Here is a 25,736-nt window from a genome sequence, read left to right as displayed (position 1 = left end):
TAATGACGTTTGCTTTAGAGTCTCCAGGTATCTTTCGATACGGCCACAAGGTTTAAACTCGAATGAGTGTGTATGAGTGAGTGTGTAGGAGTGAGTGTGAGTGAATATGTAAAAGTGAGTGTGGGTTAGCATGTGGGTGTGATAGTGTGTCAGAGTGACAATGTGTCAGAGTGAGAGTGAGTGTGTTCTCTCCCCATTTTTTCAGGTAATTCTCCTCCCAGTTCCCATTCCTGTCCCTGTCTCTCACTCAATTAGGACGCCATCCCGGCCCTTAGTTTCAAACTGCCTCTCCCAGCGTGGCGAGGAGAGTATGCCAATAGCACTTTGTAATTAGAGAGGAGGGCGACACATTATGGGTGCGGGAGTCGGAACGGGCCTCAATCTCTGTATTTACGCTTCCCCCATCGTTCAATGTTACTGACAGGGAAAGGGGCGTCCGGTTTGAGCAGCCTCTAATCTGGGAATCAGACGATCCTGAAAGATATGTATGTGTTTCACAACAGATGTTCTTCTTTCATTTAGAATGGTAGCATGTTAATATCGTCCCGTTGTGTATTTTGCTGATTGAATTTCTTTGCATTATCCCCTCATCTGGACGTCAGCTCAAAGGGCAAATCACACCGGCCTTGTTTGCCGGTTTATTATACGATGTATCTGTTTGGAGGCGAGAGTGACCTAGGTCGACCCATCTCCCAAAACAGCACCACGGAAGCTTGTGGCAATCAAGCTTCAACAATCTGATTGTTCTGCCTATTTCGAAGAGGAATGAACGCAAAGATTCCACACTTTTCCGGGCCATTTCTTCCAGAACGTCCCTTCTTCAAGTCGCATAATTGCCAAGATTTATTTTGTGAAACTGACAGGCAGTGCTCATCAGCTCTTCGCCCATAAAAGGTTGCCTCCATGGGGCAGACTAATAAATGGCTTCTTACGACCAGCTCCAGCTCTGCAAACTCATCCAGTTCTACCATCCAGCACGGATAACTTCCTTCATTTGTAAACTCCTCCGCCCAAAGTCCCTGCTTGTTTCTGTGAATTATATCAGCCCTACAGTCTACCCTGAATATTTAACATTCCCCGTTATTAAAGTGCCCTATCTATGCAAAGAACTGCATTTCCTATAGCCCTCCTTTTATCTCTAGTCTCCTCCAAAGCCATGCAGAAATCTATCGACACGCCTGCCCTAAAACTTTCACAAACTGTGAAACGTTTATCTCCTCCTACAACCTTGCGATACGTCTGCGTTCCTCCATTTATGGCTCAGTTCTTTGCCGTCCAAATGATTGCAACCTGGTCTCCGTGGTCTCAGCTGCCTGGTTCCCAATACTTGTTCTTGTTCACAAAACATTTCCACCCTTTGTGTAGCTTTAGGAAACAACTTCCGCTTCCATTTGCCCAAATATTTGGTTACCTAGCTATTACCTGATGTCGATGCCCCTCGTGTTAAAGTTCCTTCCACAACTTCTGCTATGAACGAAGCAGGGGATTTATTTTGATAAGTTGCTATTGTCGATTTGCATCCTTGGAACTATACTCCTAACAAGGATATTTTCTCTCAGGTGCGCAGAGAAGATAAATGACCACAAATACACGATAAAGATTGGCATTGCTCCGATATATCCTGTCCTCAGATTATTCCTAAAAGAACCCCACTTCAGGAACATAAGAATACCCATTCTCTGCCACATTTCCTCCTTCCCAAATTGCTCTAGCTTGTCCTGTGACCCGTAGCGTTTAACTCTTCAACAGGAAGACACTTCATCGCCAACGTAACTCTGTTGAATCCCCAAGAACTGCATACGTTAGAAAAAGTGTGCCGTTCAGTGTATATATCAGCGAATACTTGCTCGTTCTACTCAATCTCCCTTCATAAGAAAATTCTCTCATCCTCGTTGTTCGGTTCAAAAATGGCTACCGGCTGTGCTTTCTTACGTTTTGAACTTGTCCTATGACCATCACTCTGGATGTGGCTGAAAAATGCTCAGTGAATCTGGAGCCAGAGGTAAAACTCCACGACCCCTCTCCCTGTGTGGTTAAATATGCAGTAAACAGGGATATAATACTAAAACATAATGGTAGTAATAATAATGTTTATTAGTGTCACAAGCAGGCTTACGTTAACACTACAATGAAGATACTATAAAACTCCCCTAGTCGCCACACTGCGGTGGCTGTTCCGCACACTGAGGGAGAATTCAGAGTGTCCAATTCACCTAACAAGCACGAATTTCTGGACTTGTGGGAGGAAATCGGAGCGCCCGGCGGAAATCCACACAGACAAGGGGAGAACCGACGGACTCCGCACACACAGTGACCCAAGCGGGAACAGAACCTGGGGCCCAGGCGCTGCAAAGCAACAGTGCTAAGTTCTGTGCTACCCTGCCGCCCAAATCAGGAGTACCAACTCCTGCATACCACGCGCTGCATACCCCAAATCTGTACTCTTGCCCTCAGTTCTGTGGCCTCTATGTTCATCATCCCCATCTGGGATGATCCATAAACCAAAGGTGCAGTGTTAGCATGCGTTTAAAACCACAATTTCCCGGGAAGCTGAGGTAACGTGCAGTCTGGGGTCAGCAGCGTGCGATAGGCGAAAACTTTTCAGTGGACAAAGTGCAGGCATTCAGATTAAGGTTCCTATTGCCTTGCGACAAGTGGGCACATTCATTTCAACTGAGGTCATATTGCAAATTGGCATTCAGGATTATGTTGCATTTGAATTTAAATTGAGGGTTAAGGGTTAAGGGTGCGGCTTAATTTAGTGCAATCATTGTTTTTTTAAATGAAGGATTAGAGTTTGGTTTGGAATTGTAGTTATTTTACATTTCGTGGGACCGTCATGTTTCACGTTAAAACGTAAGTTACAGTTTGAGTTTCTGTTCCAAGTGGGGTTAGGACCAATGATATTATTGGGATTTCAGTTGCCATGCAGCTTTAGGATTACCGTGATAGTTCAACGTCCAGCTATCATTCGCAATACATTTTCAGCCACAGTTCAGATAATTGCAAGGCGTTCACTTCAGCTTTGGTTTTCATTCGGGATGACTATATTGCTGATATTCGTCTTGGAGTTACGGCTTGAGCTCAGGTTTTGTTCCTTGTCCGGTTTGGTAGTTACAGTTTTTGCCGTTTGCGTTAGAGTTACTGTTAGGTTTCCGTTAGTTTTTGGAAAAAATGTAAGGTCGAGAAAGAGAGTCTGAGAGAGGCATGACGACAGCAAGAGGTGCAATGCGGGGAGGACACAGGAAACAATTTCTATTTTAATAATGGACTGAACCTAATGATTCCATCCTGAAAACTTCACAGAGAATTACAACAGCAACATTGCCAAACTGGACATAAAGGAGATGTCGTCAAATGCATGGTATGGCTGAGATATTTTAAGGAATGTCTGAAAGGCGGTCAGAAAGTATCACTGTGGTTTTGGGGGGGAAATCTAGACCTACTGACACAGTGAGATGGAGGAATAAATCCATGGATGATGCAAAAAAATGAAAAGGATGGACGTTTGAAGGTCATTGTGTGGCGTTGCTGAGATCCAATGGCGAGCAGCGTGAAAGTGAGGTGACTGAGCAGGGGTAGGGCTTTGGACAAGGCAGCAAAGTTTGAATGAGTTCAAGCTTAGACAGGTTTAAGTCTGTGTTGAAAGCGTTGCAAAATGTATTTGTTCTCGAGTGCAATCTGAAATTTTAATCTAAATCATTGCCGTCATTGTGATGCGAAAGGATGGGAATCCGACTGGGGCGGGGGGATTGAAACATTCGATACTCCAGACATTGCGATTCACTTTTCCCGCAGGCAAGTCACCACCACCTTCTGATGGGCAACGAGGGATGGACAATAAATGCTGGCCGAACCAGCGACGCTCATATCCCGTAAATGGAAGAAAGAAAATCCTGAAATTGGGATCAAAGACTCTATCGACCAGTTTGGAAAGAAGGATGAGCAGTTCCAGATCGAACAGCTGCTTGACTGGGGGCAGAATGTACACCAGCACTTCAGGGCGTTGGTTGAACCTTAGAGCCAAACAAAGGCAATATCGTGGATGCAGTTCCCTATCCAACCCTGCAAGAGGCATTTGGTATTTGGCGCTGTCACGATTAGGAAGGCTGCTTCAGCAGTCAATTCTTTCCAGATAAATATTCACTGCTTTTTGTCGTGTGTGGGAGTCTGAGAATGCATATAAATCGCATGTGTTGGAAGCACTGGTGCACGTTACTGGGCTGCGTTCAGTTGATTCGTTTAGTTATAAATTGAATAATTGCTGTAACCGGATAGATTACTGTGCTCTTGAGCTGTTTTCTGAAACTGGACTGAGTGGCCCCCTAAATAAATGTGTTTGTGCAGCAACTTAAATGTTGCAGGGTTTCTCCGACTTCCCTGAATATAAATTCCGAGCTGCTACAATCTCTGCTATTTTTGCCCGCAATGCGATTATATAAGAAATGAAAAACATACACCAACCATAGAAGTATAAAGCTGCCGGATATGCTAAAGAGTAAAATCACAGATTTCTTTCTGCTCTCCATCTCTGGGTCACTGTCATTCTCTCTCTTGCTCTGACCCCTTAGTTGTTTACGGACTCGACTTGCCACTAAAATGTGTCTGACTGTCAGGGCGTTGAAGAACAGAATTACAACGAATGCGAGCAATGGGGTTAATACCGCACTAAAACAGTCATATCCTGCCCATGCAGGCTCAGTATAGTAGCTTGTCTTGACATAACAGAACCACGGCACATTGTTGATTATCACTAGAGATTCAAGTGGAAAGTAGAAGGGAATGTTTTTCAAACAAAGCAGAGTGCAAGTTGTTGCGAGAATCACAGACGCCATTTTTTCAGTGCAATATTTTGTTTTCAGCTTCTGGCAACAGATTGCCACGAATCGGTCAAAGGTAAAAGTGACAGTGAACCAGACAGAACAGTCTGTAGCTGCAAGACGCAGGACATTCATAACTCTGCACACATGCGTAATGTACAAGAAAGCCCATGGATAATAATAATTAACAATCTTCCACAAAACGATATCAGTGATAATGAACGCTAGATCCCCCATTGCCATTGCCATCATGTAGCGAGTGGTGCAGGTCGAGAGGCCACACTTTCCCCGGGATAGGATCATAATCGCCACTAGATTAACTTGTTGGGAGACAGCGAGCAAAAGAGAGAAGACAATAAAGAGAGCAATGATTCACCAAATATTCAAAGTATCTGACGCAAACATTAGATCAGGGTTTTAGCAATAATGGTGGCTGGTTGCAGCCACACCATACAGTACAGTTTTAATAATCTCAACCCAAACCATACCCACCTCCAGTCCCACTTCCACCATTAAATGATTCCAATCGGAATCATGGGAAGGCATCCTCTGCTTGAATTCGGATTGGAAAGTAAATACCTCGTGAGGCTGGAAGTTACTAATTTCATTTGTTTCCCACTTTTATGTGTGACAGGCCAGATTTGCCCGTTTTACTCAGACTTACCACAAAGGCGCCAGGGGTGGGTGATTCAAACCAGACGCCCAGCCCCAGCAAAATTCCTGCTGGAGCAGGACAGGCGGGATAAGAAGTAGAAAACCAGATATGCAGAATTCCCTGTAAGAATCAGAACACACGTGCAACAGCAACACCTCGTGATTTTGCTGAATTAACCTACTAAGAAGTAACATTTCAGGTGGAATCTTCATATTTATCCGATGTCAAGGTTAGGAAATAGAATTCAGCACTTAGGAGAAACAGAATTTCATGACAGTGATTTGTGAAGGGGATTAATTTACATGAAGACAGTTAAATGTCGATTTAATAAATTAATCAATGAAACTGTGCTGTTCTCCTCTTTGGTTGTCAATAAATAGCAAATATCCGTTTCTGCCAGTGCCATACAACACGAGATAAAACAAAAACATATTTCGATTGATGCACTTATCACCAACCTTCAGCAAAATGATTCCCCTTCGAAATGAATTACATTCGTAAAACACGGAAGCAGTTTCTTCTAATGAAAGAAAATTCAGGCGAAAAATCAAAACTGGACCTTCTTTATTTCCATTCCAATTAGTAACTCGCACCCGATTTGTTCCTACGCTGACACATACCCCAAGTACCTTACCACTGCGATCAGATATCCCCCTCCAGTGAGCTCCCAACACTCGGGACAATTCCACTGTGACAGCCACATCCAGAAATACATTGCCTCCGTTTTCTGCGTTGGTCTCCATGTCACCAGCAGGCAGTTTTCTAGGAAAGTCAATACAACTTGATTTACCTCAAGGAACCTCTAGATTCATGGGTGCACCGTAGCACAGTGGATAGCACAGTTGATTCACAGCACCAGGGTTCCATGTTCGAGTCCCAGCTTGGGTCACTGTCTGTGTGGGGTCTGCACGTTCTCCCTGTGTCTGCGTGGTTTTGTTTCGGGTGCTCCGGTTTCCTCCCACAAGTCCCGAAAGACGGGCTGTTGTGTGAATTGGACATTTCCCCTCGGTGTGCCAAAAGAGGGGACAGAATGTGGCGACTCGGGGCTTTTCACAGTAACTTCATTGCAGTGTAAAAACTTGTGACAATAAAGATTATTATTATTCGCAATGTTGCAAAAAGTCAACTTTAAATCGGATCAACAAAATGTATACCAAAGCCCCACCCTCTCCATAACTGTCAGTATGCGACGTTATAATACACCGAGTAAACCCCGGGGGCCGCTCGCACACACGTCTGCTCGGGTACAAACACTTACCAGGAACACCGATAGCGGCAAGGGTAATGTTGTATATTTTCAGAATTGTGTCGGTCGGAAAATGCATTTTCTGCATGAAATGATCTATCCCTTTGTACCAGAGAAAATGTCTGTGTTGAACACTGATTATATACTTTCCCAGGTCGGATCATTTATACACCGTGGAATCCCGCGGGGGGGAGTAGAATGTTGCAACATTTATTTTCTGTTTGGAGATACCGAAATGACATCATAGAACATTACAGCGCAGTGTAGGCCCTTCGGCCCTCGATGTTGCGCCGACCTGTGAAACCACTCTAAAGCCCACCTACACTATTCCCTTATCGTCCATATGTCTATCCAATGACCATTTGAATGCCCTTAGTGTTGGTGAGTCCACTACTGTTGCAGGCAGGGCATTCCACGCCCTTACTACTCCCTGAGTAAAGAACCTACCTCTGACATCTGTCTTATATCTATCTCCCCTCAATTTAAAGCTATGTCCCCTCGTGCTAGACATCACCATCCGAGGAAAAAGGCTCTCACTGTCCACCCTATCCAATCCTCTGATCATCTTGTGTGCCTCAATTAAGTCACCTCTTAACCTTCTTCTCTCTAACGAAAACAGCTAAATTAGGGTTAATCATATCGAGTCTGTTTTGTGACATAATCTATTTATCTCAAAACTTGTCTTGGAAAGCAACAACGATTGGATAATTTCAATCGCTGCCATTTTCTATTCAAAATCGCAAGCTATATCCTCCCGGTAATGAGACGGTTCTATAAAACACCACCATTCCAACACGCAGACCTCCATATTGTTTCAGGGACATCCTTCACTAGACTATAATACATCACCTCAAGCTCACGCACCACGCTTCGTGAACATCGCATTTTACGGAAATGCCAGAGACTAACAAAATAATCCCATGCGGACGCTCGTCAAGTCCAGCACATCACGGCCGCCAAACCAGAGTAATTTATCATATCCCCACAACGCAGCGCGTTTGCGCACGCCCATAGCATCCAGAACATCAAACATTTAAAGCCGGAGAACGGTGGATTTCTGGGGTGCACTGTCTGAAATGGTGGAAGAGGAAGAATTATGCTTCGCATGTTCAGGTAGACTTGTGGTCCTGCATACCAAGAGCTGGAACCGTGGAAGTAGGCTGAGTAGAACCTCCTCTGCCAGTGAAAAGATGTTGGGGTAAATGGGTTCCTTATGAGTCTTGGCCTTCCGGTGCTGATTGTTGTTACCGACCAAGTGCTACAAAGTGGCACATTCCAGACCCAAGGGCAATGTGCTTAGGGTCGTTCTAAAGCATGGACCCAGAGTCACAATTGGAAGCCTGGCTTGCTCCGACCTTGAACCCAAAATACACCTTGTGACGGGAATCGTGTACACTCTCTCTTACCGTATGGCTCACATTGAATTGACGCATTTAATCATATGTATCACAATTGTACTGAAGCACTTTAAAGTGCAACACGATCTATGTGGGCAAATTAGGTGTCATTGCATGTCTTATGTTCCATTTTGGTACAAGAACAACTCAGATTGCAACGTAATCTATGTAGAAAACATGAATGTCATTGGACTTTGGGCAATGACATTTGAATGTGTTTTTCGAGTTTTGTGAATTAGCATATAATTTGTCAATTAATAAAACAGCTCTGAAACCAGTCCATGTGCCTGTATTCCTCACGTTTGTCTTAGAAATTGGCAGGGAGCAAACATTGTGCAGGAAGAGAATTCAGATTTCGATTGGTGGGAGCAGAAAGCGAAAAGGTTCTTGTTGATCATTGCCGTGGGTCATTCCCCGGATGTGCCTTAATGCGTGTAAAATTATTTGGTTGGAGGAGGTGAAAGAAACATGGAGAGTCTGATAATGCTTCCTCCAATGAATGTATTAAGCCGCTCACAAATACCATGGACAGAAAGGTTATGCACTCTTTAACGTACAATCCAATTGGTCATGAGCCATCTGTAGTGCCAAGTTTCAATCAGGTATCATCTCCTCCATTTACGGATCTCCGATAGACCCCGATCCAGCAGAGCAAGAGTTAACAGTTTTGTCTCTGCTTCCAAACACCTCAATAGTCTGGCTTTCCCATTTATCCTTCGAAACTTTCCCAACCCCTACAATCTTCATTTATCAGAAAATATCTTCAATCCCTTTAACCCCCTATCATTCTACCATTGTCAGTCACTGAAACTGCACCCACCGAGGTAACATCCTCAAATCCCTACAACCCTCAATATCGGTTGAACACGCCCAGGCGTTTATTGTCTCTCAATCTCTGGAAATCTATCCAGTCCTACCACTATAGCATAGTCTGCAACGTTTTCCGCCCTCAACCGCCACCCAGCTCAGGGGGAGAGGGGGTTTTTTGATGATAAATTTGGTGATTTGGTGAATTTGGTGATAAATTCTAAATCATAGAATCAGAAAATTTACAGCGTAGGGGAATGTCATGCGGACCATCATGTCAGCACCGACTCCAGAATGAGCCATTCAACCAGTCATGTCTCTCTACCTTCGCCAATAATGATTTGATTAATTAATGCTTTCTCTTGGTCCCTCTCCCCAATACTGATAGCAAGTATTCACTTCCATATCCCCCACCCACGTTACCACTGCCTTATTCAGGACTCCTTCATTCAACACTGACCGGTTCCCCTTGAGGAATTATTACTTTCCCCATCTAAATGGAGAGAAATCTCAACGTGCTTCAGTGCAGAGGGATCTGGGTGTCCTCGTGAACGATTCTCAGAACAGTATGTACAGCAGATAATCATGAGGCAAATGGAATTATGGACCTTATAGCTAATGGGATGGAGCACAAAGTAGTGACGTGGTACTGGAAAATGTACAATGCGTTGATGAAACCGCATCTGGAGAAATGTGTAAAGTTTTGGCATCCCATATTTGAGGAGGGATGTAATTGCTTCAGAGGGGCAGGTGAGAGGAGACTCACTGGACTCTAGAGGTAAAGAGTTTGTCTTGTGAAGTAAGATTGAGCAGTTGAGGCCTATACTCTGTTGAGATTAGAGGAATGAGAGGTGGTCTAACGGAGATATATAAGATGATGAAATGAATTGATAAAGTCGAGTGGAGTGGATGCTTCCTCTTGTGAGATATTCTATGACGAGAGGTCAGTTTTAGGATGAGCGGTTCACTAACCCAGAGTGCAGTGCATGCCGGGACTTTGAGTAAATTGTTTCTATTTGGTAATGGGTTGCGGGGTTATGGAGAATGGGCTGGTGTTAAGGCAGAGTGGAGATCAGCCACCATGGTATCGAATGGCAGAGCATGTTCGAAGATTTGAAAAGTCTCTTGTTGGAACGAGCTCTTGTGAAATTTTGGTGTGGTGAATCCGGCGTTGGATTGGGGGTGGGCACAGTAAGAATTTTTACAACACCATGTTATAGTCCAACAGGTTTGTTTCGAATCACTAGCTTTCGGAGCGCAGATCCTTCATCAGGTGAATGAAGAGGTGGGTTCCACAAACAGACATATGGACAAATTCAATGATGCAAGATGATACTTTGAATGCGAGTCTTTGCAGGTAAATAAGTCTTTACAGGTCCAGACGGTGCGTCTGGGGAGAGGCATAATCACAGGATAAAGAGGTGTGAATTGTCTGAAGCCAGTGCTGTTGGTAGGATTTCGGAAGCCCAGGCCAGATAGTAGGGGGTAAATGTAACGAGACATGACTCCAAGCTCCCTGTTGGGGCTGTACTCTTGCCCACAGCAGAACTCAGCTATCAGTTTCTGCTTGGCGTTGTCACGTATCCGAAAGGAAGTTATGGAGAACGCTCTCCCAAAGATCAGAGGCTGAATGTCCTTGACTGCAGAAATGTTCCACGATTGGAAGGGAACATTCCTGTCTTGCTTAATGTACGTTCGTCCGTTGTCGCAGCGTATGCTTGGTCTCGCCAATCTATGACGCCGGCGGACATCATTTCCAGCACCGTATGATGCAGAGGACATTGGCCGAGTCATAAAAGTATGTACCGCATACCTTGATGGATGGTGTTCTCATGCGTAATGGAGGTACCAATTTCGATGATCTGGCAGGTATTACAGAGATTGCCATAGCAGGGTTCTGTGGCGTTGTGGTCGCTGTACTCCTGAAGGCTGGGGAGTTTGCTTCAAACAATGGTCTGTTTGAGGTTGTGCGGTTGTTTGAATGCAAGGGGTTGTGGGGATGGCCTTGGCAAAATGTTCATCTTCGGCGATGACGTATTGAAGGCTGTGAAGAAGATGTCGTAGTTTCTCCGCTCCAGGGACGTACTGGACGACGAAGGGTGCTCTGTCGGTTGTGTCCCGTGTTTGTCTTCTGACGAGGTCGCTGCGGTTTTTTGCATTGGCACGTTGGAACTGTGGATCGATGAGTTGAGCGCCTTATCCCATTCTTACAAGGGCGTCTTTCGGTGTTTGTAGATGCCGGTTTTGTTCCTCCTCGCCTCAGCAGATCCTGTGTACACGGAGGGCTTGTCCATAGGGGATAGCTTCTTTGATGTGGTTTGGGTGGAAGTTGTAGAAGTGGAGCATCGTGAGGTTATCCGTGGGCTTGCGGTAAAGCGAAGTGCTGAGGCCACCGTCCTTGATGGAGGTTAGTGTGTCCAAGAAGGCAACCAATTCTGGAGAGTAATCCATGGTTAGTCTGGTGGTGGCATGGAACGTATTGATGTCATTCTGAGGGCAACTAAAAACATATCTGTGATCAATCGCCTTCCAACTGATGGTGTGTGTCTCTGCTGTGGAAAGGCGTTGCTGCTTTACGAATACGGTTGCCCATTGTTAGGTTCGTGTGTCAATGGTTGGGGTTTACAGCACTGCTGCTTTTCACCTGTCCAAAGATGAGCATCAAAATACCAGAGGGCAGGTAATTGGCGAGTGGCAATGAGATAATTCTGAAGTTATTTTCTTCCCTACATGGAAAGAGCTTGCTGAACGCCGGTTTGCTCAGCACGGGGAAGGTGGGAGCACAGTGGTATTGTCTCTTGCTAGACAACTAATCCAAAGACCCAGGTTCATACTGTGAGGATCCGAGTTCCAATCGCAACACTGTAAATTGGATTTGAGTTCAGTTGACAAACCGGAATGTATTTATTAAAAAATCACTTCCTTTGAGGAAGGAACTCTGCCGTCCATACCTGACCTGGCCAACATGTCACTCCAAATCGACAGAGATGTGGTTGGCTCCTTAATCGCCTCAGAAATGGATGAGCAAACCATTAAGTTCAAGGACAATCAGCGATGTGCAGTAAATGTTTAGCCAGCTATCGTCACCGATATCCCATGCTTGCAATCAAAATTGGTCAAATGGTCATAAAGATTTGGATTATTTAGTACAAATGTGGGGACTTTACAAGTCATATCTCGATAAGTGGACAGGTATTCGTGGATAATTTGACAGTGACTATAAATTGATAGGAATCCGGGGATATGGGAAGGACAGGAATCGCAGGACATCATGGTGTTCCTTTGGAGAGCCGGGGACGAGTCCAAATGGTTTGTTTTAGCGCCCTAATTATAATTTGATTCTGTAAATAGTTGAAAAGTTCTCAGCGAAAGTAAAAAAGAGTTTCCCTTGTTACGGATCCCAACTGCACGCAGCCAAGAATATTAGTAAGCACGTAGACTCTGAATGGCTGTTTCAAATAAAGGGGTAAGTCCATTAATGCAACCGTCACTTCTCCTCTGGTTTCCTTAATTATATTAAAAGCGGCTGCCCACAGGACTCAATAAAGTATTGATAGGCTACAGATCTCACTACCTCTGCCAGTAGGAGCGTGTGTGCAACAAAATGTATATTTTACTGAGTGTGATAACTCTCTTTGACGGTAAGAGATAATAAAACAACATGTTGTTCAGATTGCTTTTCTATTCTTGTCTTTCATTTTAAAACAGTACGAAGTCTTACAACACCAGGTTAAAGTCCAACATATTTGTTTCGTTGTCACTAGCTTTCGGAGCGCTGCTCCTTCCTCAGATGAATGAAGAGGTATGTTCCAGAAACATATATATAGACAGATTCAAAGATGCCAGACAATGCTTGGAATGCGACAATTAGCAGGTGATGAAATCTTTACAGATCCAGAGATGTGGTAACCCCAGGTTAAAGAGGTGTGATTTGTGTCAAGCCAGGACAGCTGGTAGGATTTCGCAGGCCAGATGGTGGGGGATGAACGTAATGCGACATGAATCCCAGGTCTCGGTTGAGGCCGCACTCATGTGGGAACTTGGCTATAAGTTTCTGCTCGCCGATTCCGCGTTGTCGCACGTCCTGAAGGCCGCCTTGGACTTCAGGACTCCTGGCTCTCTTTGAGCCAGGCAATTCTCGAAAAAACTCAAAATGAAAGAGCGTTTAATGAAATGAAAATGAAATGAATATCGCTTATTGTCAAGAGTAGGCTTCAATGAAGTTACTGTTGCCCCTAGTCACCACATTCCGGCACCTGTTCGAGGAGGCCGGTATGGCGCGGAAGTTGTGAGGCAAAGGGGAGGTTTCGCTTTTGTAAAGAACAGTTTTGAAGCAAGCGTGCTGGACGCAGCAAACCTTGAGTCAGAATGTTGAGTCATTGAGAGTCAGGAAGTGACTGTCCCAAACCCAACTGGCAATAACCAGTCGCCAGGAACGGGACTCTGTGGGCGGAGTATCGGAGTGAATCGTCGAAGAGCAGCACAGTTCTGAACTCGCCCTGAATCCAGAGGCGGAGCTGCTGATATGCCGTCTGGATTCAGAGAGTGGCGCAGGGCAAAAGAAGCAGCTGTTTGTTCTGGAGGAGAGGCACAGCAGAAGCAGAGGAAACAGGGCAACAGAAAAGGGGGAATGCGGTCACTACAGGCCGCATCAGTCGTAGCCCGGGTAGCTCAGTCGATAGAGTATCAGACTTTTAATCTGAGGGTCCAGGGTTCAAGTCCCTGTTCGGGCGATCATTTTAAATCCCGATGATCGACGCTGACCTGAACTCATCGAGTGAATACACTGGGAAAGAGGCCCATCGGCCCATTGTGCCTCTGCTACCCCTCAAACCCCTGTTTGTTCCAATCCCAGTTTCAACCAAGGACCGTCGCCATTGCATTGCACGGGGTTCAAGGTTTCATTTATTCTCTTTTGTGTGAATAATACCATCATTGCAAGGAGAAATCTCTGTTCATCGCTTTCAGATTGATCCCTGAAATATTTGCATTATGCTGATTTATTTTCATTTTTTTGCTGATTTTGAGTTCTTAGGCGAGTTGAATCTGAATTCCGACATGATCAGGAATTGAATTTCATTCAGTCCCAATAAAGAATGTTCTTTGGATCTGCCCGTTGCTGCTGTTCAGTTAAACCTCATTGTTCTGTTCCAATAAATTCCATCACATTTATATTTAAATACATTTCACTTTGTTTTCTGAATTCAAAGACATTCTGCACTCTGTCCCCTGGGTTTCTGTGGCCATTCGCACCCGGTTTCCCTGGGTTTCTGTGGTTATGGCTCATCTTTCTTTCTCCACAGAATACGTATTTCCCACTTTCTCTGTCTGTTCGCTTTGTCAAAGAGTCAACGGACTCGAAACGTTAGCTCTTTGCTCTCCCTACAGATACTGCCAGACCTGCTGAGATTTCCCAGCATTTTCTCTTTCGCGGTTGTATTTCTGATGACATGGCAATTCAATTGGTCACAACTCGTCCAAAAGCAGCAATGACTTCACTGGGGCTCGAACCCAGGACCTGCAGCGTGCAAAGCAGACGTAATAACAACTACACCATGGAACCAGCTGTCAGCAGCTACACTCCTTATATGACTGGAGTTTGTGATTGTTCCATCGCTCCGGAACCTTTGTCAAGCGTCTATTTGATGGGAATGGATCAGCTGTCAACACCTGACTTGCTGTATAACATGTTTGCGTGTCCCACAAAATCGCGTTCAGCTGATTGTGCCTAATTCTTTCTCTTTGAGTCAGGCAATTGTCGAAAAAGACTCAAAATGGAAGAGCGTTTCATGAAATGAAAATGAAATGAATATCGCTTATTGTCACAAGTAGGTTTCAATGAAGTTACTGTGAAAAGCCCCTAGTCACCACATTCCGGCGCCTGTTCGGGGAGGCCGATATGGCGCGGAAGTTGTGAGGCAAAGGGGAGGTTTCGCTTTTGTAAAGAACAGTTTTGAAGCAAGCGGGCTGGACGCAGCGAACCTTGAGTCAGGATGTTGAGTCATTGAGAGTCAGGAAGTGACTGTCCCAAAGCCAACTGGGAATAACCAGTCTCCAGGAAAGGGACTCGGTGGGCGGAGTATCGGAGTGAAGCGTCGAAGAGCAGCACAGCGAGAGGAGCAACAGCGAAGGGGGAATGCGGTCACTACAAGCGGCATTACTCACAGCCCGGATACCTCAGTCGGTAGAGCGTCAGACTTTTAATCTGAGCGTCCAGGGTTCAAGTCCCTGTTCGGGCGATCATTTTAAATCCCAATGATCGACGCTGACCTGAACTCATCGAGTGAATACACTGGGAAAGAAGCCCATCGGCCCATTGTGCCTCTACTACCCCTCAAACCCCTGTCTGTTCCAATCCCTGTTTCAGCCAAGGACCGTCGCCATTGCATTCCACGGGGTTCAAGGTTTCATTTATTCTCTTTTGTGTGAATAATACCATCATTACAAGGAGAAATCTCTGTTCATCGCTTTCAGATTGATCCCTGAAAAATTTGCGTTATGCAGATTTATTTTCTTTTTTTTGTGAATTTTGAGCTCTCAGGCGAGTTGAATCTGAATTCCGACATGATCAGGAATTGAATTTCATTCAGTCCCAATAAAGGATGCTCTTTGGATCTGTCCGTTGCTGCTGTACAGTTAAACCTCATTGTTATGTTCCAATAAATTCCATCACATTTATATTTAAATACATTTCACTTTGTTTTCTGAATTCAAAGACATTCTGCACTCTGTCCCCTGGGTTTCTGTGGCCATTCGCACCCGGTTTCCCTGGGTTTCTGTGGTTATGGCTCATCTTTCTTTCTCACTCCACAGAATACGTATTTCCCACTTTCTCTGTCTGTTCGCTTTGTCAAAGAGTCAACGGACTCGAAACGTTAGCTCTTTGCTCTCCTACAGATACTGCCAGACCTGCTGAGATTTCCCAGCATTTTCTCTTTCGCGGTTGTATTTCTGTTGGCATGGCAATTCAATTGGTCACAACTCGTCCAAAAGCAGCCATGGCTTCACTGGGGCTCGAACCCAGGACCTGCTGCGCATAAAGCAGACGTGATAACCACTACACCATGGAACCAGCTGTCAGCCGCTGCACTCCTTATATGACTGGAGTTTGTGATTGTTCCATCGCTCCGGAACCTTTGTCAAGCGTCTATTTGATGGGAATGGATCAGCTGTCAACACCTGACTTGCTGTATAACATGTTTGCGTGTCCCACAAAATCGCGTTCAGCTGATTGTGCCTAATTCTTTCTCTTTGAGTCAGGCAATTGTCGAAAAAGACTCAAAATGGAAGAGCGTTTCATGAAATGAAAATGAAATGAATATCGCTTATTGTCACAAGTAGGTTTCAATGAAGTTACTGTGAAAAGCCCCTAGTCACCACATTCCGGCGCCTGTTCGGGGAGGCCGATATGGCGCGGAAGTTGTGAGGCAAAGGGGAGGTTTCGCTTTTGTAAAGAACAGTTTTGAAGCAAGCGGGCTGGACGCAGCGAACCTTGAGTCAGGATGTTGAGTCATTGAGAGTCAGGAAGTGACTGTCCCAAACCCAACTGGGAATAACCAGTCTCCAGGAAAGGGACTCGGTGGGCGGAGTATCGGAGTGAAGCGTCGAAGAGCAGCACAGCGAGAGGAGCAACAGCGAAGGGGGAATGCGGTCACTACAAGCGGCATTCTCACAGCCCGGATAGCTCAGTTGGTAGAGCATCAGACTTTTAATCTGAGGGTCCAGGGTTCAAGTCCCTGTTCGGGCGATCATTTTAAATCCCAATGATCGAGGCTGACCTGAACTCATCGAGTGAATACACTGGGAAAGAAGCCCATCGGCCCATTGTGCCTCTGCTACCCCTCAAACCCCTGTCTGTTCCAATCCCTGTTTCAGCCAAGGACCGTCGCCATTGCATTCCACGGGGTTCAAGGTTTCATTTATTCTCTTTTGTGTGAATAATACCATCATTACAAGGAGAAATCTCTGTTCATCGCTTTCAGATTGATCCCTGAAATATTTGCGTTATGCAGATTTATTTTCTTTTTTTTGCTGATTTTGAGCTTTTAGGCGAGTTGAATCTGAATTCCGACATGATCAGGAATTGAATTTCATTCAGTCCCAATAACGGATGCTCTTTGGATCTGTCCGTTGCTGCTGTACAGTTAAACCTCATTGTTATGTTCCAATAAATTCCATCACATTTATATTTAAATACATTTCACTTTGTTTTCTGAATTCAAAGACATTCTTCACTCTGTCCCCTGGGCTTCTGTGGCCATTCGCACCCGGTTTCCCTGGGTTTCTGTGGTTATGGCTCATCTTTTTTTCTCACTCCACAGAATAAATAATTCCCACTTTCTCTGTCTGTTCGCTTTGTCAAAGAGTCAACGGACTTGAAACGTTAGCTCTTTGCTCTCCCTACAGATACTGCCAGACCTGCTGAGATTTCCCAGCATTTTCTCTTTCGCGGTTGTATTTCTGTTCCATCGCTCCGGAACCTTTGTAAAGCGTCTATTTGATGGGAATGGATTAGCTGTCAACACCTGACTTGCTGTATAACATGTCTGCGTATGCCACAAAATCGCGTTCAGCTGATTGTGCCTAATTCTTTCTCTTTGAGTCAGGCAATTCTCGAAAAAGACTCAAAATGAAAGAGCGTTTAATGAAATGAATATCGCTTATTGTCACAAGTAGGTTTCAATGAAGTTACTGTGAAAAGCCCCTAGTCACCACATTCAGGCGCCTGTTCGGGGAGGCCGATACGGTGCGGAGGTTGTGAGGCAAAGGGGAGGTTTCGCTTTTGTAAAGAACAGTTTTGAAGCAAGCGGGCTGGACGCAGCGAACCTTGAGTCAGGATGTTGAGTCATTGAGAGTCAGGAATTGACTGTCCCAAACCCAACTGGGAATAACCAGTCTCCAGGAAAGGGACTCGGTGGGCGGAGTATCGGAGTGAAGCGTCGAAGAGCAGCACAGCTCTGAACTCGCCCTGAATCCAGAGGCGGAGCTGCTGATATGCCGTCTGGATTCAGAGAGTGGCGCAGGGTAAAAGAAGCAGCTGTTTGTTCTGGAGGAGAGGCACAGCAGAAGCAGAGGAAAGAGGGCAACAGAAAAGGGGGAATGCGGTCACTACAGGCCGCATCAGTCGTAGCCCGGGTAGCTCAGTCGATAGAGCATCAGACTTTTAATCTGAGGGTCCAGGGTTCAAGTCCCTGTTCGGGCGATCATTTTAAATCCCGATGATCGACGCTGACCTGAACTCATCGAGTGAATACACTGGGAAAGAAGCCCATCGGCCCATTGTGCCTCTGCTACCCCTCAAACCCCTGTCTGTTCCAATCCCAGTTTCAGCCAAGGACCGTCGCCATTGCATTCCACGGGGTTCAAGGTTTCATTTATTCTCTTTAGTGTGAATAATACCATCATTACAAGGAGAAATCTCTGTTCATCGCTTTCAGATTGATCCCTGAAATATTTGCGTTATGCTGATTTATTTTCATTTTTTTGCTGATTTTGAGTTCTTAGGCGAGTTGAATCTGAATTCCGACATGATCAGGAATTGAATTTCATTCAGTCCCAATAAAGGATGCTCTTTGGATCTGTCCGTTGCTGCTGTACAGTTAAACCTCATTGTTATGTTCCAATAAATACCATCACATTTATATTTAAATACATTTCACTTTGTTTTCTGAATTCAAAGAAATTCTGCACTCTGTCCCCTGGGTTTCTGTGGCCATTTGCACCCGGTTTCCCTGGGTTTCTGTGGTTATGGCTCATCTTATTTCCCACTTTCTCTGTCTGTTCGCTTTGTCAAAGAGTCAACGGACTCGAAACGTTAGCTCTTTGCTCTCCCTACAGATACTGCCAGACCTGCTGAGATTTTCCAGCATTTTCTCTTTCGCGGTTGTATTTCTGTTCACATGGAAATTCAATTGGTCACAACTCGTCCAAAAGCAGCAATGGATTCACTGGGGCTCGAACCCAGGACCTGCTGCGCATAAAGCAGACGTGATAACCACTACACCATGGAACCAGCTGTCAGCAGCTCCACTCCTTATATGACTGGAGTTTGTGATTGTTCCATCGCTCCGGAACCTTTGTCAAGCGTCTATTTGATGGGAATGGATCAGCTGTCAACACCTGACTTGCTGTATAACATGTTTGCGTGTCCCACAAAATCGCGTTCAGCTGATTGTGCCTAATTCTTTCTCTTTGAGTCAGGCAATTGTCGAAAAAGACTCAAAATGGAAGAGCGTTTCAGGAAATGAAAATGAAATGAATATCGCTTATTGTCACAAGTAGGTTTCAATGAAGTTACTGTGAAAAGCCCCTAGTCACCACATTCCGGCGCCTGTTCGGGGAGGCCGATATGGCGCGGAGGTTGTGAGGCAAAGGGGAGGTTTCGCTTTTGTAAAGAACAGTTTTGAAGCAAGCGGGCTGGACGCAGCGAACCTTGAGTCAGGATGTTGAGTCATTGAGAGTCAGGAAGTGACTGTCCCAAACCCAACTGGGAATAACCAGTCTCCAGGAAAGGGACTCGGTGGGCGGAGTATCGGAGTGAAGCGTCGAAGAGCAGCACAGCGAGAGGAACAGCAGCGAAGGGGGAATGCGGTCACTACAAGCGGCATTACTCACAGCCCGGATAGCTCAGTCGGTAGAGCATCAGACTTTTAATCTGAGGGTCCAGGGTTCAAGTCCCTATTCGGGCGATCATTTTAAATCCCAATGATCGAGGCTGACCTGAACTCATCGAGTGAATACACTGGGAAAGAAGCCCATCGGCCCATTGTGCCTCTGCTACCCCTCAAACCCCTGTCTGTTCCAATCCCTGTTTCAGCCAAGGACCGTCGCCATTGCATTCCACGGGGTTCAAGGTTTCATTTATTCTCTTTTGTGTGAATAATACCATCATTACAAGGAGAAATCTCTGTTCATCGCTTTCAGATTGATCCCTGAAATATTTGCGTTATGCAGATTTATTTTCTTTTTTTTGCTGATTTTGAGCTTTTAGGCGAGTTGAATCTGAATTCCGACATGATCAGGAATTGAATTTCATTCAGTCCCAATAACGGATGCTCTTTGGATCTGTCCGTTGCTGCTGTACAGTTAAACCTCATTGTTATGTTCCAATAAATTCCATCACATTTATATTTAAATACATTTCACTTTGTTTTCTGAATTCAAAGACATTCTGCACTCTGTCCCCTGGGCTTCTGTGGCCATTCGCACCCGGTTTCCCTGGGTTTCTGTGGTTATGGCTCATCTTTTTTTCTCACTCCACAGAATAAATAATTCCCACTTTCTCTGTCTGTTCGCTTTGTCAAAGAGTCAACGGACTTGAAACGTTAGCTCTTTGCTCTCCCTACAGATACTGCCAGACCTGCTGAGATTTCCCAGCATTTTCTCTTTCGCGGTTGTATTTCTGTTCCATCGCTCCGGAACCTTTGTAAAGCGTCTATTTGATGGGAATGGATTAGCTGTCAACACCTGACTTGCTGTATAACATGTCTGCGTATGCCACAAAATCGCGTTCAGCTGATTGTGCCTAATTCTTTCTCTTTGAGTCAGGCAATTCTCGAAAAAGACTCAAAATGAAAGAGCGTTTAATGAAATGAATATCGCTTATTGTCACAAGTAGGTTTCAATGAAGTTACTGTGAAAAGCCCCTAGTCACCACATTCAGGCGCCTGTTCGGGGAGGCCGATACGGTGCGGAGGTTGTGAGGCAAAGGGGAGGTTTCGCTTTTGTAAAGAACAGTTTTGAAGCAAGCGGGCTGGACGCAGCGAACCTTGAGTCAGGATGTTGAGTCATTGAGAGTCAGGAAGTGACTGTCCCAAACCCAACTGGGAATAACCAGTCTCCAGGAAAGGGACTCGGTGGGCGGAGTATCGGAGTGAAGCGTCGAAGAGCAGCACAGCTCTGAACTCGCCCTGAATCCAGAGGCGGAGCTGCTGATATGCCGTCTGGATTCAGAGAGTGGCGCAGGGTAAAAGAAGCAGCTGTTTGTTCTGGAGGAGAGGCACAGCAGAAGCAGAGGAAAGAGGGCAACAGAAAAGGGGGAATGCGGTCACTACAGGCCGCATCAGTCGTAGCCCGGGTAGCTCAGTCGATAGAGCATCAGACTTTTAATCTGAGGGTCCAGGGTTCAAGTCCCTGTTCGGGCGATCATTTTAAATCCCGATGATCGACGCTGACCTGAACTCATCGAGTGAATACACTGGGAAAGAAGCCCATCGGCCCATTGTGCCTCTGCTACCCCTCAAACCCCTGTCTGTTCCAATCCCAGTTTCAGCCAAGGACCGTCGCCATTGCATTCCACGGGGTTCAAGGTTTCATTTATTCTCTTTAGTGTGAATAATACCATCATTACAAGGAGAAATCTCTGTTCATCGCTTTCAGATTGATCCCTGAAATATTTGCGTTATGCTGATTTATTTTCATTTTTTTGCTGATTTTGAGTTCTTAGGCGAGTTGAATCTGAATTCCGACATGATCAGGAATTGAATTTCATTCAGTCCCAATAAAGGATGCTCTTTGGATCTGTCCGTTGCTGCTGTACAGTTAAACCTCATTGTTATGTTCCAATAAATACCATCACATTTATATTTAAATACATTTCACTTTGTTTTCTGAATTCAAAGAAATTCTGCACTCTGTCCCCTGGGTTTCTGTGGCCATTTGCACCCGGTTTCCCTGGGTTTCTGTGGTTATGGCTCATCTTATTTCCCACTTTCTCTGTCTGTTCGCTTTGTCAAAGAGTCAACGGACTCGAAACGTTAGCTCTTTGCTCTCCCTACAGATACTGCCAGACCTGCTGAGATTTTCCAGCATTTTCTCTTTCGCGGTTGTATTTCTGTTCACATGGAAATTCAATTGGTCACAACTCGTCCAAAAGCAGCAATGGCTTCACTGGGGCTCGAACCCAGGACCTGCTGCGCATAAAGCAGACGTGATAACCACTACACCATGGAACCAGCTGTCAGCAGCTCCACTCCTTATATGACTGGAGTTTGTGATTGTTCCATCGCTCCGGAACCTTTGTCAAGCGTCTATTTGATGGGAATGGATCAGCTGTCAACACCTGACTTGCTGTATAACATGTTTGCGTGTCCCACAAAATCGCGTTCAGCTGATTGTGCCTAATTCTTTCTCTTTGAGTCAGGCAATTGTCGAAAAAGACTCAAAATGGAAGAGCGTTTCAGGAAATGAAAATGAAATGAATATCGCTTATTGTCACAAGTAGGTTTCAATGAAGTTACTGTGAAAAGCCCCTAGTCACCACATTCCGGCGCCTGTTCGGGGAGGCCGATATGGCGCGGAGGTTGTGAGGCAAAGGGGAGGTTTCGCTTTTGTAAAGAACAGTTTTGAAGCAAGCGGGCTGGACGCAGCGAACCTTGAGTCAGGATGTTGAGTCATTGAGAGTCAGGAAGTGACTGTCCCAAACCCAACTGGGAATAACCAGTCTCCAGGAAAGGGACTCGGTGGGCGGAGTATCGGAGTGAAGCGTCGAAGAGCAGCACAGCGAGAGGAACAGCAGCGAAGGGGGAATGCGGTCACTACAAGCGGCATTACTCACAGCCCGGATAGCTCAGTCGGTAGAGCATCAGACTTTTAATCTGAGGGTCCAGGGTTCAAGTCCCTGTTCGGGCGATCATTTTAAATCCCAATGAGCGACGCTGACCTGAACTCATCGAGTGAATACACTGGGAAAGAAGCCCATCGGCCCATTGTGCCTCTGCTACCCCTCAAACCCCTGTCTGTTCCAATCCCTGTTTCAGCCAAGGACCGTCGCCATTGCATTCCACGGGGTTCAAGGTTTCATTTATTCTCTTTTGTGTGAATAATACCATCATTACAAGGAGAAATCTCTGTTCATCGCTTTCAGATTGATCCCTGAAATATTTGCGTTATGCAGATTTATTTTCTTTTTTTTGCTGATTTTGAGCTCTTAGGCGAGTTGAATCTGAATTCCGACATGATCAGGAATTGAATTTCATTCAGTCCCAATAAAGGATGCTCTTTGGATCTGTCCGTTGCTGCTGTACAGTTAAACCTCATTGTTATGTTCCAATAAATTCCATCACATTTATATTTAAATACATTTCACTTTGTTTTCTGAATTCAAAGACATTCTGCACTCTGTCCCCTGGGCTTCTGTTGCCATTCGCACCCGGTTTCCCTGGGTTTCTGTGGTTATGGCTCATCTTTTTTTCTCACTCCACAGAATAAATAATTGCCACTTTCTCTGTCTGTTCGCTTTGTCAAAGAGTCAACGGACTTGAAACGTTAGCTCTTTGCTCTCCCTACAGATACTGCCAGACCTGAGATTTCCCAGCATTTTCTCTTTCGCGGTTGTATTTCTGTTCCATCGCTCCGGAACCTTTGTAAAGCGTCTATTTGATGGAAATGGATTAGCTGTCAACACCTGACTTGCTGTATAACATGTCTGCGTATGCCACAAAATCGCGTTCAGCTGATTGTGCCTAATTCTTTCTCTTTGAGTCAGGCAATTCTCGAAAAAGACTCAAAATGAAACTTGTGACAATGAAGATTATTATTATTCTCATTGTCGCAATGTTGCAAAAAGTCAACTTTAAATCGGATCAACAAAATGTATACCAAAGCTCCACCCTCTCCATAACTGTCAGTATGCGACGTTATAATACACCGAGTAAAGCCCGGGGGCCGCTCGCACACACGTCTGCTCGGGTACAAACACTTACCAGGAACACCGATAGCGGCAAGGGTAATGTTGTATATTTTCAGAATTGTGTCGGTCGGAAAATGCATTTTCTGCATGAAATGATCTATCCCTTTGTACCAGAGAAAATGTCTGTGTTGAACACTGATTATATACTTTCCCATGTCGGATCATTTATACACCGTGGAATCCCGCGGGGGGGAGTAGAATGTTGCAACATTTATTTTCTGTTTGGAGAAACCGAAATGACATCATAGAACATAGAACATTACAGCGCAGTGCAGGCCCTTCGGCCCTCGATGTTGCGCCGACCTGTGAAACCACTCTAAAGCCCATCTACACTATTCCCTTATCGTCCATATGTCTATCCAATGACCATTTGAATGCCCTTAGTGTTGGTGAGTCCACTACTGTTGCAGGCAGGGCATTCCACGCCCTTACTACTCTCTGAGTAAAGAAACTACCTCTGACATCTGTCTTATATCTATCTCCCCTCAATTTAAAGCTATGTCCCCTCGTGTTAGACATCACCATCCGAGGAAAAAGGCTCTCACTGTCCACCCTATCCAATCCTCTGATCATATTGTGTGCCTCAATTAAGTCACCTCTTAACCTTCTTCTCTCTAACGAAAACAGCCAAATTAGGGTAAATCATATCGTGTCTGTTTTGTGACATAATCTATTTATCTCAAAACCTGTCTTGGAAAGCAACAACGATTGGATCATTTCAATCGCTGCCAGTTTCTATTCAAAATCGGAAGCTATATCCTCCGGGTAATGAGATGGTTCTATAAAACGCCACCATTCCAACACGCAGACCTCCATATTGTTTCAGGGACATCCTTCACTAGACTATAGAACATAACCTCAAGCTCACGCACCACGCTTCGTGAACATAGCATTTTACGGAAATGCCAGAGACTAACAAAATAATCCCATGCGGCCGCTCGTCAAGACCAGCACATCACGGCCGCCAAACCAGAGTAATTTATCATATCCCCACAACGCAGCGCGTTTGCGCACGCCCATAGCATCCAGAACATCAAACATTTAAAGCCGGAGGACGGTGGATTTCTGGGGTGCACTGTCTGAAATGGTGGAAGAGGAAGAATTATGCTTCGCGTGTTCAGGTAGACTTGTGGTCCTGCATGCCAAGAGCTGGAACCGTGGAAGTAGGCTGAGTAGAACCTCCTCTGCCAGTGAAAAGATGTTGGGGGTAAATGGGTTCCTTATGTGTCTTGGCCTTCCGGTGCTGATTGTTGTTCCCGACCAAGTGCTACAAAGTGGCACATTCCAGACCCAAGGGCAATATGCTTAGGGTCGTTCTAAAGCATGGCCGCAGAGTCACAATGGGAAGCCTGGCTTGCTCCGACCTTGAACCCAAAATACACCTTGTGACGGGAATCGTGTACACTCTCTCTAACCGTATGGCCCACATTGAATTGACGCATTTAACCATATGTATCACAATTGTATTCAAGCACCTTAAAGTGCAACACAATCTATGTGGGCAAATTAGGTGTCAATGCATTTCCTGTAATGAACAGTTTGATATTTCTTAAGTTCCATTTTGGTACAAGAACAACTCAGATTGCAACGTAATCTATGTAGAAAACATGAATGTCATTGGACTTTGGGCAATGACATTTGAATGTGTTTTTCGAGTTTTGTGAATAAGCATATAATTTGTCACACTGGATCAATTAATAAAACAGCCCTTAAAATAGTCCATGTGCCTGTATTCCTCACGTTTGTCTTAGAAATTGGCAGGGAGCAAACATTGTGCAGGAAGAGGATTCAGATTTCGAATGGTGGGAGCAGAAAGCGAAAAGGTTCTTGTTGATCATTGCCGTGGGTCATTCCCCAGATGTGCCTTAATGCGTGTAAAATTATTTGGTTGGAGGAGGTGAAAGAAACATGGAGAGTCTGATAATGCTTCCTCCAATGAATGTATTAAGCCGCTCACAAATACCATGGACAGAAAGGTTATGCACTCTTTAACGGAAAATCCAATTTGTCCTGAGCCATCTGTAGTGCCAAGTTTCATTCAGGTATCATCTCCTCCATTTACGGATCTCCGATTGACCCCGATCCAGCAGAGCAAGAGTTAACAGTTTTGTCTATGCTTCCA

The 25,736-nt window shown here is 45.1% G+C and overlaps 10 non-coding genes across 10 annotated transcripts; 7 read left to right on the top strand and 3 right to left on the bottom strand.

Moving 5' to 3' along the window:
* The first annotated feature begins 13,585 nt into the window (after window positions 1-13,585).
* Window positions 13,586-13,658, top strand: trnak-uuu (transfer RNA lysine (anticodon UUU)). The gene has a single exon. It is a non-coding gene; the product is annotated as a tRNA-Lys (tRNA).
* Window positions 13,659-15,091: 1,433 nt separating this feature from the next.
* Window positions 15,092-15,164, top strand: trnak-uuu (transfer RNA lysine (anticodon UUU)). Its single transcript has one exon. It is a non-coding gene; the product is annotated as a tRNA-Lys (tRNA).
* A 760-nt stretch (window positions 15,165-15,924) lies between these two features.
* On the bottom strand, window positions 15,925-15,997 carry trnai-uau (transfer RNA isoleucine (anticodon UAU)). The gene has a single exon. It is a non-coding gene; the product is annotated as a tRNA-Ile (tRNA).
* Window positions 15,998-16,599: 602 nt separating this feature from the next.
* trnak-uuu (transfer RNA lysine (anticodon UUU)) lies at window positions 16,600-16,672 on the top strand. Its single transcript has one exon. It is a non-coding gene; the product is annotated as a tRNA-Lys (tRNA).
* A 1,382-nt stretch (window positions 16,673-18,054) lies between these two features.
* Window positions 18,055-18,127, top strand: trnak-uuu (transfer RNA lysine (anticodon UUU)). The gene has a single exon. It is a non-coding gene; the product is annotated as a tRNA-Lys (tRNA).
* Window positions 18,128-18,864: 737 nt separating this feature from the next.
* Window positions 18,865-18,937, bottom strand: trnai-uau (transfer RNA isoleucine (anticodon UAU)). Its single transcript has one exon. It is a non-coding gene; the product is annotated as a tRNA-Ile (tRNA).
* A 603-nt stretch (window positions 18,938-19,540) lies between these two features.
* On the top strand, window positions 19,541-19,613 carry trnak-uuu (transfer RNA lysine (anticodon UUU)). Its single transcript has one exon. It is a non-coding gene; the product is annotated as a tRNA-Lys (tRNA).
* Window positions 19,614-20,995: 1,382 nt separating this feature from the next.
* Window positions 20,996-21,068, top strand: trnak-uuu (transfer RNA lysine (anticodon UUU)). Its single transcript has one exon. It is a non-coding gene; the product is annotated as a tRNA-Lys (tRNA).
* A 737-nt stretch (window positions 21,069-21,805) lies between these two features.
* trnai-uau (transfer RNA isoleucine (anticodon UAU)) lies at window positions 21,806-21,878 on the bottom strand. Its single transcript has one exon. It is a non-coding gene; the product is annotated as a tRNA-Ile (tRNA).
* A 603-nt stretch (window positions 21,879-22,481) lies between these two features.
* Window positions 22,482-22,554, top strand: trnak-uuu (transfer RNA lysine (anticodon UUU)). Its single transcript has one exon. It is a non-coding gene; the product is annotated as a tRNA-Lys (tRNA).
* Window positions 22,555-25,736: the final 3,182 nt, after the last annotated feature.

Source organism: Scyliorhinus torazame, chromosome 4 (genome assembly GCF_047496885.1).
Source record: "Scyliorhinus torazame isolate Kashiwa2021f chromosome 4, sScyTor2.1, whole genome shotgun sequence".
In the NCBI taxonomy this organism is placed as follows: domain Eukaryota; kingdom Metazoa; phylum Chordata; class Chondrichthyes; order Carcharhiniformes; family Scyliorhinidae; genus Scyliorhinus; species Scyliorhinus torazame.
This window is presented reverse-complemented; position numbering and strand designations above follow the sequence as displayed.